This window comes from Pseudopipra pipra, chromosome 22 (genome assembly GCF_036250125.1).
Source record: "Pseudopipra pipra isolate bDixPip1 chromosome 22, bDixPip1.hap1, whole genome shotgun sequence".
Lineage (NCBI taxonomy): Eukaryota > Metazoa > Chordata > Aves > Passeriformes > Pipridae > Pseudopipra > Pseudopipra pipra.
Window position 1 is genome coordinate 1726293 of NC_087570.1, and position 14886 is coordinate 1741178.

Sequence of the window (14886 nt, forward strand, 5' to 3'; positions counted from 1 at the left end):
TCCATGGCTGCACAACAGTCCCTGGGAGAGCTCCCAGTGACACAGGAACAGAAATGGGCAGGGGGATCGTGGGGGTGGCAGAGGGAAAAAACCCACCCACCCACAAAAAACATTTCCCCTGCAAGAGGCTTTGGTTTCCATGAGCCTGAACAGGCTGTGCCCTCTCCCAGTGCAGGAGCCTCCTTTCTCTGCCCAGGGAAGGAGGTGCTGCTCTCCTGGCTCGGGCACACAGCTGATGCTGCTTTTATTGGGGGAGATTAACCACAAACTGGATTGTGCCCCGAGTTCAGAGTTCAGCCTTATCTACGGAATCCTTCCCCTCTTTACACATTCCAAGGGTTCTTACAACTCCCATCACTCCAGCCTGCAATGTTAACCCCTGAACGAGCCCTCACAGAACTGCCTGAAGGAAAAGCAGGTTTGGGAGGGTTTTTTGACAAGGTATTTTTAACCACTCCAGTTTGCAGAAACAAAACAACTTTCACTTCCTTCAAAACAATCCATATGTCCATTCTGGTGTCTGTGCCACCGAATGCAAATCATTCTGCTTTCAAGTTGTGTACAAATAGAGACCAGGCTCTTGTCACTGGGGACACCAAAAAAAAAAGGCAAATAATCTTGTACCTGGTTCCCCAGCCAAGGGACACCTCCCCGTGACCTGACCTTGTCCAGATTTCCTCTGGAAGTGCAGCTGGACATGGATCTGTTCCACATTGAAAGGGTGACAGGCAGCTCTGGTGGGATGGGAATGCTGCAGGATCATTATTTCCTGGGACACAATGGCACTGCTGCTTTCTGCAGCCCAGAAATCGCTCTGGCCTGAGAACCAAGCCAGTGGGATCTGGCGAGGGTTTGGGGTTGCTTTCAGGACACATCTCCCACTGCTCGTTGGGGGGGGTTGGTTTTCTTCACCCACCCACCTACTGCACCCAATTAGTTTGCTCTGGGCTCGTGTACTAAACTTCCCACCAGTGGGAACATCTATTCTGTTTTTACTACCTCCAATTTCTACCACAATACAAATAAACTGTGACTAAAAATACACACCAGGATTGAATAACACTTTGTGGAACACTCTATGACATACCTACAAACCTACACAGGGCTCGCTGCTTCCCAGAAACTGAACCCTTTTGAGGTGGCTTTGGTTTGGACAACCAAAAACAAATATTCACTTCCTCGCTTTCAGTATTTTGTGACAAAAAGGGAAAAGTTCAATAGAGGGCAAGGTGCTGAACTTTGATAGTGAGTGAACAACCCAGTGCACTGGAACACCCCCAAGGAGCAGCTGGGGAGCCCCAGGACAGGCCCAGGACAGGTCCAGCTCAGCTCTGGGCCTACAGATGAAGGGAAGGCTTGGGGGGAAAGTCAAGATCTGACAAACTTTGAGCTGGTCTTGTTTTAATTGGGGAGGAGGGAGAAAATGCATATTTGAAATGCTTCTGAATTAATGCCTTGAAAAGGATGAAATTCAAGCCTGCAGCAAACAAAGCCTCACCTGGCAGTGCAAACCCCTGCAGAGCCCCCCGGGCCCTGTGCTCTGCAGCCAATTGCCTGGAAACCACAGTTCCAGAAGAACCCAAACCCCACAGCACTGCCCCTGCCTGGACCAACAGCCTGGGCCTGCTCCCTCCTGGGGCTGCTCTCAAACAGCCCCTCAGCAAAGCCCTTCCTTCCAACACCACGAGCAAACCCAGCTTCACTGAACAAGAAACCCAACCTCTCCAGCCAGGACAACCAAGGATTCCCTGGACGCACGAGAAGAGAACACAGAAATTAAGATATGTGTTACAAACCCCCCTGATTTTCCTATGGAGATCCTTATCTTGATTAAACACATCTTTTTTTTTCTTTTTGCCTGTTCACAGCCTTCATTTTTTAATGAGCAAATGCTTCTTTTTGGATCTTGTACTGCTTAATTCTAAAGGAAAAGCCACTATCCCAAAGCAATAGCCTGTTTGTAAAGCACTATCCAAAATTTAAAGCCCTATTTCAATATTTTGGCTCTGTTCTGTCGTGGATCCAGTCGGGCTCCATCAGCAAAATCCCAGGTCTCCTTCTACAAACTTCTCAGGGATTTTCTCAGAAGGCAAATGTGATGGATTAGAAAAGATACCAGCGAATTATGAAAGTTAATATGCAGCTGGGGAACGTGCACTCCTCTAACAGTCCACCTGGGCAAAGCAATCAGTGCTCTTGGATATTTCTCTGAAGATCCATCCCAATTCTGCACTGCACAACAGCAGCTTTCACAGGAAAATGCCCTCTTACTGTCTGTTATCAGCAAAGCCCCCCAGGAATACACTTGGAAAACATTTTCCTATACTGTTGACAAGGAAATTAAACTGTAATCTGATGACAATGCATAGGAATGGTAAGACAGATGTCTTCTGCCAAGAGGGAATAATCCACAGCTCTGCCCTTCAAGTGCTTTCATGATGATTTGTCCACTTTCTGTTTGTTTGCTTATTTTAAATAAGCTTCTATTATAAAACGAAGTCCCCAAAGCACAAGAAATCCCAGATGAGGATTTCCAGATCCCAGAAACAACAGCAGAGAGGTGCCAGTATCTAGAACTAGAATTCTAGAATGGAACAGCAAGGACACAACACCTCTTCCAGTCGGAAAGCAAGACATTCACCTGGGAAAAACCTTCCCAAGCTACCCTCACAATTTAAATACAAGACACAAAATATGTGTTACTCACCCAACTCCACCATCCAGCACAGACAGAGAAGAGAAAGGGGGGAGGGAGAGTGTGACTCCTCCTCCTTCTCCCCAAACCTGTTCATTCCTCCTCACAACTCAGGTGTATTTTCTTTGTGCCTCTTGTCACAGCAAGTCACATTTCCCAGAATTATGTCTCATATTTTCAATGGGGAAAAAAAAAATAAAAATCCTGAGGGCCCTTGAAATGGTTTATGAATGTCTTGAGCACCAGGAAACTGGAGCCTACAAAGGCTTTCACTGAAAGAAGGGCTCCTGTTGTTAGAAAAGAGGCCCAAACGAGGCACAGCTGTTTGTCCCTCATTTGCAGCCCTGCTCGTTTGCTGCTATTGCACACAGCTGGGGAGTCCTGCAATTGCTCTGGGCTCTGAGCTTTATGTCTTGTTTTAAAATTAAGGTGAACACTCAGCTTCTCTTAACGAATAAAAACGCCTCAGACCTCGACAGCCAACGTTATTTCCAGAACTTTCAACTGAGCTTGTGAGAAAGAGAAGGAATGAACTGCTCCTCCTAAAAAAACACAGGGAGTCATAAAGAGAGAGATAAAACACCCCTGACCTGCCTGATGCCCCGGCCAGGGCTGATGATGGTGGTGAAATGGGACTCCTGAGAACCGACTGGAGGGTAATAAATGCTCACACACACAAGAGCTGTGACCTTTGGAGCCCTGCATGGACACCCTGGAGGTGCTGGGCACAACTGGGAGTTCCCCACTCGGGGCCTCCTGAGAGACCCCCGGGTTTGAACCAGCACAGGAGGCAGAGGAGGAAAGGCACAGCTCCGGAAAACGAGGCTACAAATACTGTTATCCTAATAAATTGTATGCCATTTAAACACCAGGTTGGAGCAGCACACCCCAAACTGAACAGCCTGCAAGCAAATGAATTAACCAGAGGGAGAAATTCAGGCTGGAGTCAGTTATGCCCTGAATTCCCCGGGCTGGATGCTCGGGCTGGTTTCAGCTGTGCTGGGTGAACATCACCTGCACTCCTCGCTGCCCTGCACCAGCATCCCCCCAGGAGCAGCTCTGCCAGCAGCCTGGGAGCCAGCAGATGGTCCCTGATGGTCCCTGCAGCAATCAGGGAGGGCTGGTTTCTTCCTGACCGCTTTCACACTCGCTCCCAAGTGACAGGCACTAAATCCTGACATAAATCACTCCCGCCTGCTCCATCTACCCACCCGAAACGCGGGACGTGGATGTGTCAGCCTATTTCCTCCACATCCACCCTCCCAGCCTCCTAGCTGAGCAGGAATCATGTGTCCTGTGCTTTCTAACAGGCTTTAATAAACGTTCAGACCAGCCTCTGTGCTCAGCAGTTGATTGATAGCAATTAGTTGGCACTGACAAGGATATTGCTTGATGTGACAGACCAACAAAACACACCAATTTGTGCCAAGAAAATGTGTTCAAAAAAGGTGGTACATCTATAGCTCTAACAGGGCTCCTGCACTAAAAAATTAAATATAATGAGCATGTTCAGTATAAATAAAGTACCACCTCACTGCAGGGCTGTATATGGATTTAATAAGCTGTACGAGGCCTGCTACAGGACAGGGGTGGTGGGTTTTTTAATTATCACTGTAATAAGGGCAACATTCAGTTCTATGCCAACAAGACAACTTCATTACCTCAGTTTTATCTCTGCACCTAACACCGCTTTCAGCTGGGCCAAGTCGTTCAACCTAAGTGATTTTAAATGCCAATGGTGGTGTTAAATAGCGGGCAGGAAAAGACACAGTTCAATTGTCATGCGTGTCAGGAGCCTGGCACACTCTCCACTGGAGATTTAAACCTCCTCTGTAAAGGGGAGCAGTTAAACTGCTGGTGAGGAAATGAACACCAACATCATCCCTACACGGAAAAGCTGCACCAGTGTCAAACCAAACCGGTGTCAGCAGCAACAGGCTCGCCCTTTGTGGGTGTTATACTTAATTTTAAAATGTTCCTAACTGACAAATCCGAACAAAAAGACCATTCTTATCAAGTCTGTTTGCACACATTCCAAGTACAGCTGCACTGACTTAGCTGCAGGACTTTAAATTCGCCCATTAGGTTAAATTATGCAGATTTTCCATGTGAACACAGCATGCCGTGGATCCCAGATGTGTAAAAATCTTAGGACCCGGCTCTACAAACTGCTCACCACCTGATGTAGACAAAAAGCATCAAGGACTGTTGTATTTATTTGAAAAATAAAAAAGCAAACCCAACATTCAACTTCTCCTGGCCAGTCCAGACAGGAACTGCCATCCCCATGCAAATATGTCCCTTTTGTGGAATGCAGGGCAGGGCACTGCAAGGGGAGGAACAACCTGGAGCCACTCCATCCATCAGTCTCTGCTTCTCTAGGAAACAGCACTTTCAAACCAACTGAAACAGGACCACTTCTGCCAGGGCAGGACCTGAATGTGTGACAGCTCCCAGAGCTCCCCGTGGGGGGAAGAGCAGAGAGTTCTCTGTCCAGAGCTGCCGGACAGGAAGGAACCACTTGGCCAAGGCCGCGTGTTGTGACTGGACGTCCCCAGACTGGGGCAGGTTTCTGTGGTTTCCTGCAGACAGTTGTGACTGACACAACCCAAGGAACCTCCTCCTTCCCCTTCCTGTCTCATGACCTTTGGTGCCACTTGTTCAGGTTTTTACTGTGGGTAAGAGTTTCTGCAGCACACCCTCAGTTGGAGAGGCAAAAAACCATCCCGGGCTCTGGAGACTCAGCTCTTGGGAAATGCTGGGGAAGCTTTCCTGATCTGCCACGAGTACCAACTGTTCTGACTCTTGCAGGATGAAAGAACAGTTTTGCCAGTATTATTTCCAGCTTCACCAGACACTTCCCCAGTGTGTCTGCATGAACGTGCTTTGCACGGGAGGAGGTTTTACTTATTTATTTATTTATTTACCCAAACTTCACCAAGCCAAACTTCTGGATTTATAGTTACACTTTTAGACTCAAGTTCTGGGAAGCACTGCTAGTCAGGTCAGATCAGTATTCCAATGTGAAGCATCTTTAAAGCACATGGTAAATCTTAATCATTTTAAGTCCCTAAGAGAATTATCCTAAGCAACTTCTAAAATTATGTCCTGAGAATTGGGATTTCAAAGTAAGCATTTCTAATCTTCCATGCATCATTAGAAACCCTCCAGCCCTCAAAACCAACCCTGCCATGCTCCCCTTGGCTACTATTCATTTTGGTTTAATTCCCCACTTCTGGAATCGAGGCCCACCTGGAGCACCAGCTTAGCCTGGGCAGTGATATTTTCATTTCCATGTCATCAGAACCTGCAGTATCCAGGCAAAATGGTGGTTACAATCCCAGCTCCCTCAGCAATCCACTATGACTGCGACAGGCAAGGCAGCAACAACTGGAGCTTCCAAAACGTGAGGTGTCAGTGCAGACAAAGCTCAGCCTTCCTCCCATCACCCCTCTGGTCACACTCAGCCCCTGGAGCTGGAACAATGGGAGCTGTGCGTGGATTTTCATGGCATTCCGAGCTCCTCAGCAGGACACTATATTGAGCATAAACTGGCTGTTTTAATAAAAATTGCCTGGCAACAGGGGTTTGTGTAATACAAACATTTCTACATAAAAACCCAAGGTAGCTTTCTCATGTGATTGCAGCCGGGCCCACAGTAATGCAGACCAGATGTGCCTCCTGCATTCCAGCATATTTGTTAATCTGGAGGTTCTGTGCTGTGTGGGAGGAAAAAACAGTTTATAGAATGATTCATATTAACCAGGTATGGCCGGTTTAAAATGCTCTTTATTACTCAGACAAAGAAATTAATCAAGTTCTCTTCTTTAGGAAAAGAGATCTTTTATCATCTATCTCTCTTTTATCATCCATCACCTTAAAAACACTCCACGTTCACAGTTTAACCTCCCTTGTATTTTCTACTCGTTCCTGGTTTCAGACACTGCTCTCTGAATTGAGCTGTAGTTGTTTTAATGCCTTGAGCCCCATCCTGCCCCTGCCCTGCCCGCTCCGAGGCAGCTCCTGTGCTCCTTGTTTTTACCAGGAGCAGGGGAATCGGAACCACTGTGGCATTTGGGTCATGCTCCAAGTGTCCCTGTCAGACATTGCTCCTGTCACATCTGGCTGCTGGAATTCTGCCCCTGCAGTGAGGGTGTCCAGGCTGGAATTCTGCCCCTGCAGTGAGGGTGTCCAAGGCTGGAATTCTGCCCCTGCAGTGAGGGTGTCCAGGCTGGAATTCTGCCCCTGCAGTGAGGGTGTCTGAGCGGGGTGAGGAGCTCAGTGGGAGGAGCTCTGACTGTACACAACGTGCAAGTCAGCACAAGAGAACTCCTTATATAGTTATTCCGAGTTTTACTTTCCTACGGCAGAATTCTAAGAAGTACCAGATCTGCTGAATCACTGACGTGTTTCCCCCTTAGTGTCACCTGCTGCTGTGACAGGATTGCCCAGAACTTCTGCTGACAACACACCTTCTGGAAGGATTTCATGTCCTGCTCTGAACAGCAGACCCCAAATCCTCACCTTCCAGTTTTCCTCCAAGGTCTCTACAGCAGCAGAACAACTTTTATAAGCTACTAACTGTGTTCAGGAAAAAAAGAGAGGAGTACCCACCCAGCCTGCCCTCACCAGCTCAATGTTCGGGAGCTGCCTGCCCACTCCTTCCCAGACGGGTTTAATTCCTGAATTCCCTGACAAAGCCGGACCTGTGTTTAATTCCTGAATTCCCTGACCAAGTCGGAGCCGCGTTTAGTTCCTGTGTTCCCTGGCAAAGTCAGAGCTCACGTTCAGTTCCCGTGTTCCCTCCCCGGAGCCGGGCTCGTGTCTAATCCCGGTCCCCACTCTGAGCCTGCGCTGCCCAACCTCCTCCCGGCGCACGGAGCCCACGGCCGGGGGAGGAGGGGCTCGGAGCACAAGCCATTTTACAGTCTCTCGGCATTCCAGCCCGCTGCCTAATTCCCATCTTTGGAAGAAGAAAGCAGGGGGAGAGGCCGGGCTGAACTTTTGACCCGCGGCGCAGACACCCAGCCCGGGCAGGGCCGGGCCATAAAGGTGTCTGTGCGGGGCCGGCACCCACGACAATCGTCTGCAGCTTGTTTCCTCACCATCCTCCTCGCAGGAATGGTGATGACTCGTTTTATGATTGCCAGATGGTGGATTCTGCTGAGAGTGCCCTGTGACTGCCCTGACCCCACATAAAACCCGAGGGGCCGGGCCTGTCCCTCCCCTCCCGGCGCGGGGGAGCCCCCGAGCCCCGCGGGACCGAGTCTGTGCTGGGGGAGCATCTCTGGGGTCACCCCTCGGGACCGAGTCTGTGCTGGGGGAGCATCTCTGGGGTCACCCCTCGGGACTGGGGTCTGTGCTGGGGGAGCATCTCTGGGGTCACCCCTCGGGACTGGGGTCTGTGCTGGGGGAGCATCTCCGCAGTCACTCCACACCTTCCTCTGGCCTCTCCCGGGCCAGGACACACATCCAGCTGAGCCCGTGGATGTGCACGCTGGTCACTCTCTCGTACCACAGCTGATGAGGCGTTTTTTAACTTCTAACTCACTTCTGACTTCCAGTTCACACTCAGAGCTGAGTCACTTGGCCTTACTCTGTTGTTTCTGCCATTACTCCCTCTGCCATTTTAAAACCCCAAAGTTCACAACCTCGCTGTCCTAGGATTCCCCTCAGATGCGGCATCCTCCCCCACACGAGTGATAAATAAGATTTACAGGGATGCTGACTGCATCATCCTCTAATCTCCCCCCGACATACCAACACGCCATAAAGTTTAGTGTGCCCCCCTTTCTGTGGTTGTTTACAACACAATCCTGCCTCAGCTTCTGTCTTGAATAGCTATCACGAAGGTCACTCGGACCTAATTGCTCTCGGTGCCTCCTAATGACCACAAATAGCACCTTTTTAATGAGCAGAGAAGGGGGAGAAAGAAAGAAAGCGAAAAAGAAAAGAATTCAGCCTTTCAAACGCAGAGAAAGCCTCAACTCCGTGCTTCTCAATTATGCACATCTTTAACTTCTGGTGAACTTTACAGACAGGAACTCAGAAGGTATCTTAATTTTTATCACCCAGATTTAATTAGGGAATTGATTCTCCTCTCACATACTTCAGTTGGATTTTATTGCTCCTCTGCTGCCTGAGGTGTTCTCTTCAGTCAGGGTGTCCAGTGCAAGATCGTCACAGAGCTGGGAGGAAACCACAGTCACACATGGAAAATGAGGACTTTGGGTTGCTTTAGGGAGACTTTCCTATTTCCATGTGGATTGTTCAGGTTCAGGCATCACTTAAGTATGGATTCATCCTGGTCTGATACAGTTTTCTACAGAAGACTTCGCAATGCTCATTATTTCCCTTTTCTTTGCGATCCTTCCTGTTCTTACTCTTTCTAAATAACAAACCCAAAGGTTTCCAGGAATCCTCAAGTAACCCAGAGTCCAACAAAACCAACACAGTATGTTGGATTAGACAACTTCAAACACACTTCTCCAGGTTATAACTCTGCATATACATATATATAAATATATATACACACACATATGCAATATGTATAAATGTATATAACTGTAAATAACTCATTAATGAGCCCCCCAAAGAAATGAATATAATGGTTAAGGTAGTCCAATTTTCTGCAATGACCAGAACCAAGGAATATGAACACAATTTCCCAACTGTCCCACTTGGGGATGATTCAGTTTGCTCATGTCTTTCCTTAGAGGTACACATTGTTCTGGAAGGAAGAATTTCTTTGGGAAATTCAGCTTCATCTTTGTTGGCTCTTCCCCCTTCCCTGCTTCCAGGAGAAGAGAAGGGTTTCTAATCCTGTTCCCATGATGGAGTTCTCCTTACTCACTCCTGGGACAAAGCACACATTATTTTGGCCATACTGACTTCTCTTGCTCTTCGTTGTGAAATCTACCCCGGGCTGAAAAGCAAATTCTCAGCACACCTTTCTCCTGCCAGTTTTGCTTTAGGATTCTGTATTTTGTTTGTCTCTTCGTGTAACATCTGGTCAGCAGAAGGGCTGATCCACCCTCTTATTTACTGCATGCATGTAACTCACATCCCAACACTAAACACAGACCACATGAATCCTTCCAGCACTACCAGAGACTCTGATACTCTTAAAATACCTATAAAAACGCAGGAAGTTATTTACTGAATTTAACATGCATGTTCCCCATAAATGAGTTAACATGGAGGGAAAAAGAGGAAGGTTTTATTAATTAACACAGGGCTGGGGAACATTTTGAGAAAAGGGAGTGTGGAATGTGGATACCTTTTATAGTGGCGCCTGAACACAACTGGACTCACTGTCTTTAAAAAAAAAAGAAGAATTTACCAATACAGCCCTTATTTTTCCTTAGCAAAGTGACAAATGAGCCCAGAGCAGCTCACCCCAGAACAGCCACGAGCCAGTCCAACCTCGTGCAGCTGAGCCAGAGGGAAGGGACAGGAATTCCGGGCTCACTGTACAGCAAGACATGTAAAGTTTGAGTTTATTTACAGTCATTTCTTGCTGTAATTAAGAGGTTTAGGTAAATAGTTAAGTAGCTCCTTCAGCATCTTCTCCATGAAGTAACACACCATCATTGAAGTAAATCCTGGTTTGCAAAGTGTGTTTCTGCAGGGAGCTCCCCTGACATGCAGTGCCACCCAGGTCCTTCTCCCACAAAAATGTGCAACACATTTTAGGGGGAAACCCATTGGAAATGATTCCATTTTGCAGAGCAGCTCCGAGGATGGGAGGGAGCACTGAGATGTGTCAGCCTGGTGCTGTTTAAACCACCCCCCTGCTATTTACACTCGTAAGAAACTCTGCTTTGAACTCAGCTCAGGGCATTTTGATAATCATCCAAACTTTTATCTTTCTTCTCTAACACTGAGGTTGGTTTCTGGATTTTCTACTTCTTCAAAGAGGCCCCGTGTTACCAAACAGGATCCTGCTCAGTTTTTTTCTGTGTACAAAGGGCAGCAATAAGCGTTTCCAAGATCTCACCAGGCCAAAGGCAGCACAGGGATTTTCTCCATACTGGCAGCTCCCAGGTCTCTCCTTGGTTAATCCCAGGCTGCAGGGAATCCATGGAAGCTGGCAGGGCATCCTCCTCACTGACCACACAGCTTCCTCTGAGCACTCACAGCCAGGCAGTCACGACACCCAGCTTTTATCCTCAGGTCTGGAGATCCAACAAGGAGGTCAGAATTCCACACTGGAGGCAAAGATTCCTGGTCCTGGGCTGTGCCAGCAGGAAAAGCTCATCAAGTCTCCAGGACACAGCAGAGCCAGACCAGAAGGTTCTGTTTGCAGGTTCACCAGGTAACTTCTTGTGTGGCCACAGCCAAGCCATGGGGTTGTTCTCTATCTCAGCTCACTCCTCCAAGGGGCAGAGAAAAAGAAACTCTTTGTCCCAGGGTCACACAATGGCTCTTTAACACATGGAAGTGTCCAATGGTCTCTGGCAAACTAACAGGGAAGGCAAAGGCTCCTGGTGGAGCTGGTGGAGCTGCAGCCCCCCAGCCTGGGATGTCACACACAAGTTTCTTCAAATGCAGCAGCAAAGCCCTGTGACAGGGCTGTGACCCTGCTCAGCCTCCTGTCCCTGCCCTGGCTCCTGTGCCCTCAGTGCCAGCGCAGCAGCTCCGGGTGCAGGTGCCAAAGCGCAGCAGGGCCGGGCTGCCCTGCTGGAAACAGCTCCAACAAATCCTTCCAGACAGCGCTGGAGAGGAGAGGAGACGCTGCCGGATCAGAACAGCCACCTGAGGTGACCCCTCTCCAGCCTCGCTGGTTACATAAGCCCGGAGCAGGAGCGGGAAGCGCCGGGAATGCGGCAGGAGGGAAGGGAAGGGAACGCGGGGCCAGCGGGGCCCTTCGAGCCCATCCCAGGCAGGAACTTCTCCACCACTGTGCAGGGCTGTGTCCCTGCCCTTCCCAGCAACACAGTCATCCCCTGGGCACCCAAATCCGGGAGCAGGCGGCAGCACAAGTGTAGGAAGGGACACGTTCCATGGAGAAGTGAAGCACAGACTCTTCCGTGTGGGAGACCTGAGGAGCTACACCCTGACAAATACAGCCCAGGGAATGTTCAGACACATCCCAGGATCCCTCAGTGGGGCATCAGGAGCCCCCGGACAGAACAGAAATGCCTGCAGAGTGTTTATTCCTGCTCCTTTGCCCCAGGATGGTGGGTAAGGAATGGGGGGCTGAGGCACATGCTCCAGTTCTGTGGCTGAGGAAGCACTGCCTCTGACTCCGGGAGCAGAGCTATCTGTCTGGAAAACTGTGTGCCAGGATCAAAATAAACTCCGGGGGAAAACAGAAGCAACACCTTTTGAACTCATCTATGCAAGTAAGTGAACAGGCTGGACCAAGATTTACCAAGAGTTTTGGTTTATTCATGTTGTTTTCTGAGTCTCTCCACAGTCTTAATGGGGAGTGGCAAAGGGCATCCTGAAGATCTTAAACACTCTTTATCCTCTAGAGACCCAAAATAGCATCTTGTGATGTACTTGTGAAATTCTAAAGAAGTCACACAAAAGCCCAGAAGCCACAGGCAGGGGAAAATGGAGCACAGCAACACATCTTATGATCACATGGACCACAGGAACATGCAGGAGAGGGGGAGAGAGACATTCCTTCTCTGAATGAGTCCTGAATGGGAGCCTGGGAACTGCATGTTTGGGAGAACTTTAAAAGGGACTTCTAAAGGGGCAGGGGCTTTCCCAGCACTGACCCCCGACCAGTAAATCACTGAGTTCACTGGCTTTTTACTGCCACCCGTATGGCCCTGCCTGAGAGCCTCCAGTTCGCATCAGGGTCTGACTTCAATTGCAAGCTGCTCCCAGAAGATACTCGGGCTCAGATCAAAGAGTGCTGAACACTTTTAAGGGCTTTAGCCAGGGACCTGTGCTGTGGGTAATTTAATTAACAGTTCAGCATCCAATACAAGACTGCAGCCAACTCTGATACTGCCAGTCTTGATCCCCTTGGAGAATGACCCAGGATTATTCCAGGAGAGAGAATTCATCTCCTCTGGCTTACTGGCTGTTCACAGACAAGGTCATTAAGTGTGACACCACTGTGCTTCCTCTCCTCCCTCTTCTTCTTACTTTAAAAGAGTTTCTTTATGAATGAAAAGTTCTCTCCCCAGTGATGTTCCTCAGAGGACCAGAAGCCAGGCTGTCCCACTGCCCATCCAGGCTCTGTGATGTTAAATTAATACTTGATGTTACTCAGAGGGCCCTGAAACATGGTTTAGAGATGTTCTGAAAGTCACTGCTGAACCAGGAACGGGCCATGAAGTATTTCTCAATCTTTTCAAGAAGAGTTCCCTGGAACCTGCTGACCCCCCCTCTTAAAAAGGAAAGAGCAAAGTAAACCAACGTAAGAAGGAGAGGAGAGATTCCTTCTTGTTAAATCCTGTTTCTGTAAAAGCAGAACTGGCTCTTTGAATCTGCATTCAGGTAGTTCTCCTTTTGCTCAGTTCAGATGGAAAATTCATAGAAAATGGAGAGACAAGCAATTCTGGGCCTCCAATGAAAAGCCACCTACCAAGCTCCTTCAACTCTCCTCAGATGAACTCCGTGGATATTGGTTCACTTAAAGCAAGATATGAAGGACAGTGGGTTGCTGAATGTGCTTTCCCTCAGGAGAGCAGCAGAAGGCTGTTGTGACTGGGAACAGGGAGCAGTAGGAAGTTACCCTGTCCTCTCCATGGAAACACAAACTCAATGCTCCCAGTTTCTCCACAGTCACACAGATTTTCCAGAGGCTCACTGGAGTTTACAATCCCCAGCCTTGTAAGGCAAGTGAGAGATGAAACAGAACAGATTTTTCTTCAAAGGAACTACTAATGTGAAATTACTTTCATCATAGCAAATTTTGGCATCAAGTGCAAGGAGAGATCTGAAACTCCAACTGCATCGACATGCACAAATAGGAACTGGAAGCTTCATTTCACTCTCATCTTATCCAAACAGATGATGCTTTATCCCATCACAGCCATTGCAAAGAACAAAGGGATCCTGTGAAACAGGAGGAAGAACTTGGACCCTGCTCTGTGCTCAGCTATCCATCAGCACATCCATTTCCATCAGCAGGAATCAGAGGTGTCAGAAAGGACAAATCCGGGCTCTCACTGCTCACCCACTGCCTGGTGCCCCGAGAAGTGATTCTGAACTTTTGCAAGAGTCGCCTGTGCCCTTCAGGATGGGCAACTTCACAATGTGCACGTGTGGCACTTTAGGAACACCAGGAGTGTCCAGCTGCCCACACAGACTCACAGGGGGCCTCTGAAGATCACAGGCACTGAGCAAACTATGCTCCAGCTCTGCCAGTGTCCATCCAGACCCAGAGGAGCCACAGCCTGCCCTGTTTCCCGTATCAATCCCATACAAAGCACAAGTGACACCTCCCTGGCACAGCTGAGTGCCAACATGCCCCTCAGAGACAGCCCTTACCACTGGACATCCATGTGAATATGGATTTCAGAGTCACTATTGTTTTCTCCTCCCTGCAAAGGGAAGGGATTCCCCATCCCCCACAGCCCTCTCTCCCTCATTTCCATCTGGCTGACGCTGCACCGACGCTGAAGCTCCAGCTGGATCCCACAGCATTGTCTTGAACATCGTGTTCCAGCCGAGCTGAACTGGAGGAGCCTCCCGGCTGCAGCACAAATCACAGGCTTCATGGACACACAAGAGCAGCCTCTCACTGCCAGCCCTGCCCCTGGTACCCCGAGGACAGGCTGGAGCAGGGACAGGCTGGAGCAGGGCTGGCTCATGGAGCAGGGCTGGCTCATGGAGCAGGGACAGGCTGGAGCAGGGCTGGCTCATGGAAGGAGGCCAGTTGTTGTGCTCCAGGAGTTTTGTTTGGGTTTGCAGACACTGCCTCCTTTCACAGCAAGCAGACAAACGGGGAGACTCTCTCTCTCTTTCCCTAATGAGAGGGGGTTTACTCCAGTACTCCTGAAGCCTTCCCAGACTCCCACAGTGCCACTCCAACAAGTGCTTTTAAGGCAGGATTCGGTGGAACAGGGGAGCCCCAGCACTGGGGTCACAGCTCCACATCTCTGCATTTTCCCTCTCCCCCAGTGAAAGGCATGAGAGCCTCTGGCCACAACAGCAGCCAAAACCTGGCTCCCAGTTCAGTTCCCAGAAAACACGTGTAAAGGCAGTCCCTGGCATTTCTGAGG

At 49.0% G+C, this 14886-nt stretch overlaps 1 protein-coding gene across 6 annotated transcripts in view; it reads right to left on the minus strand.

Moving 5' to 3' along the window:
• Positions 1-14886, minus strand: part of SKI (SKI proto-oncogene) — a 121548-nt gene that overhangs the window by 56234 nt on the left and 50428 nt on the right. The window lies entirely within an intron of this gene.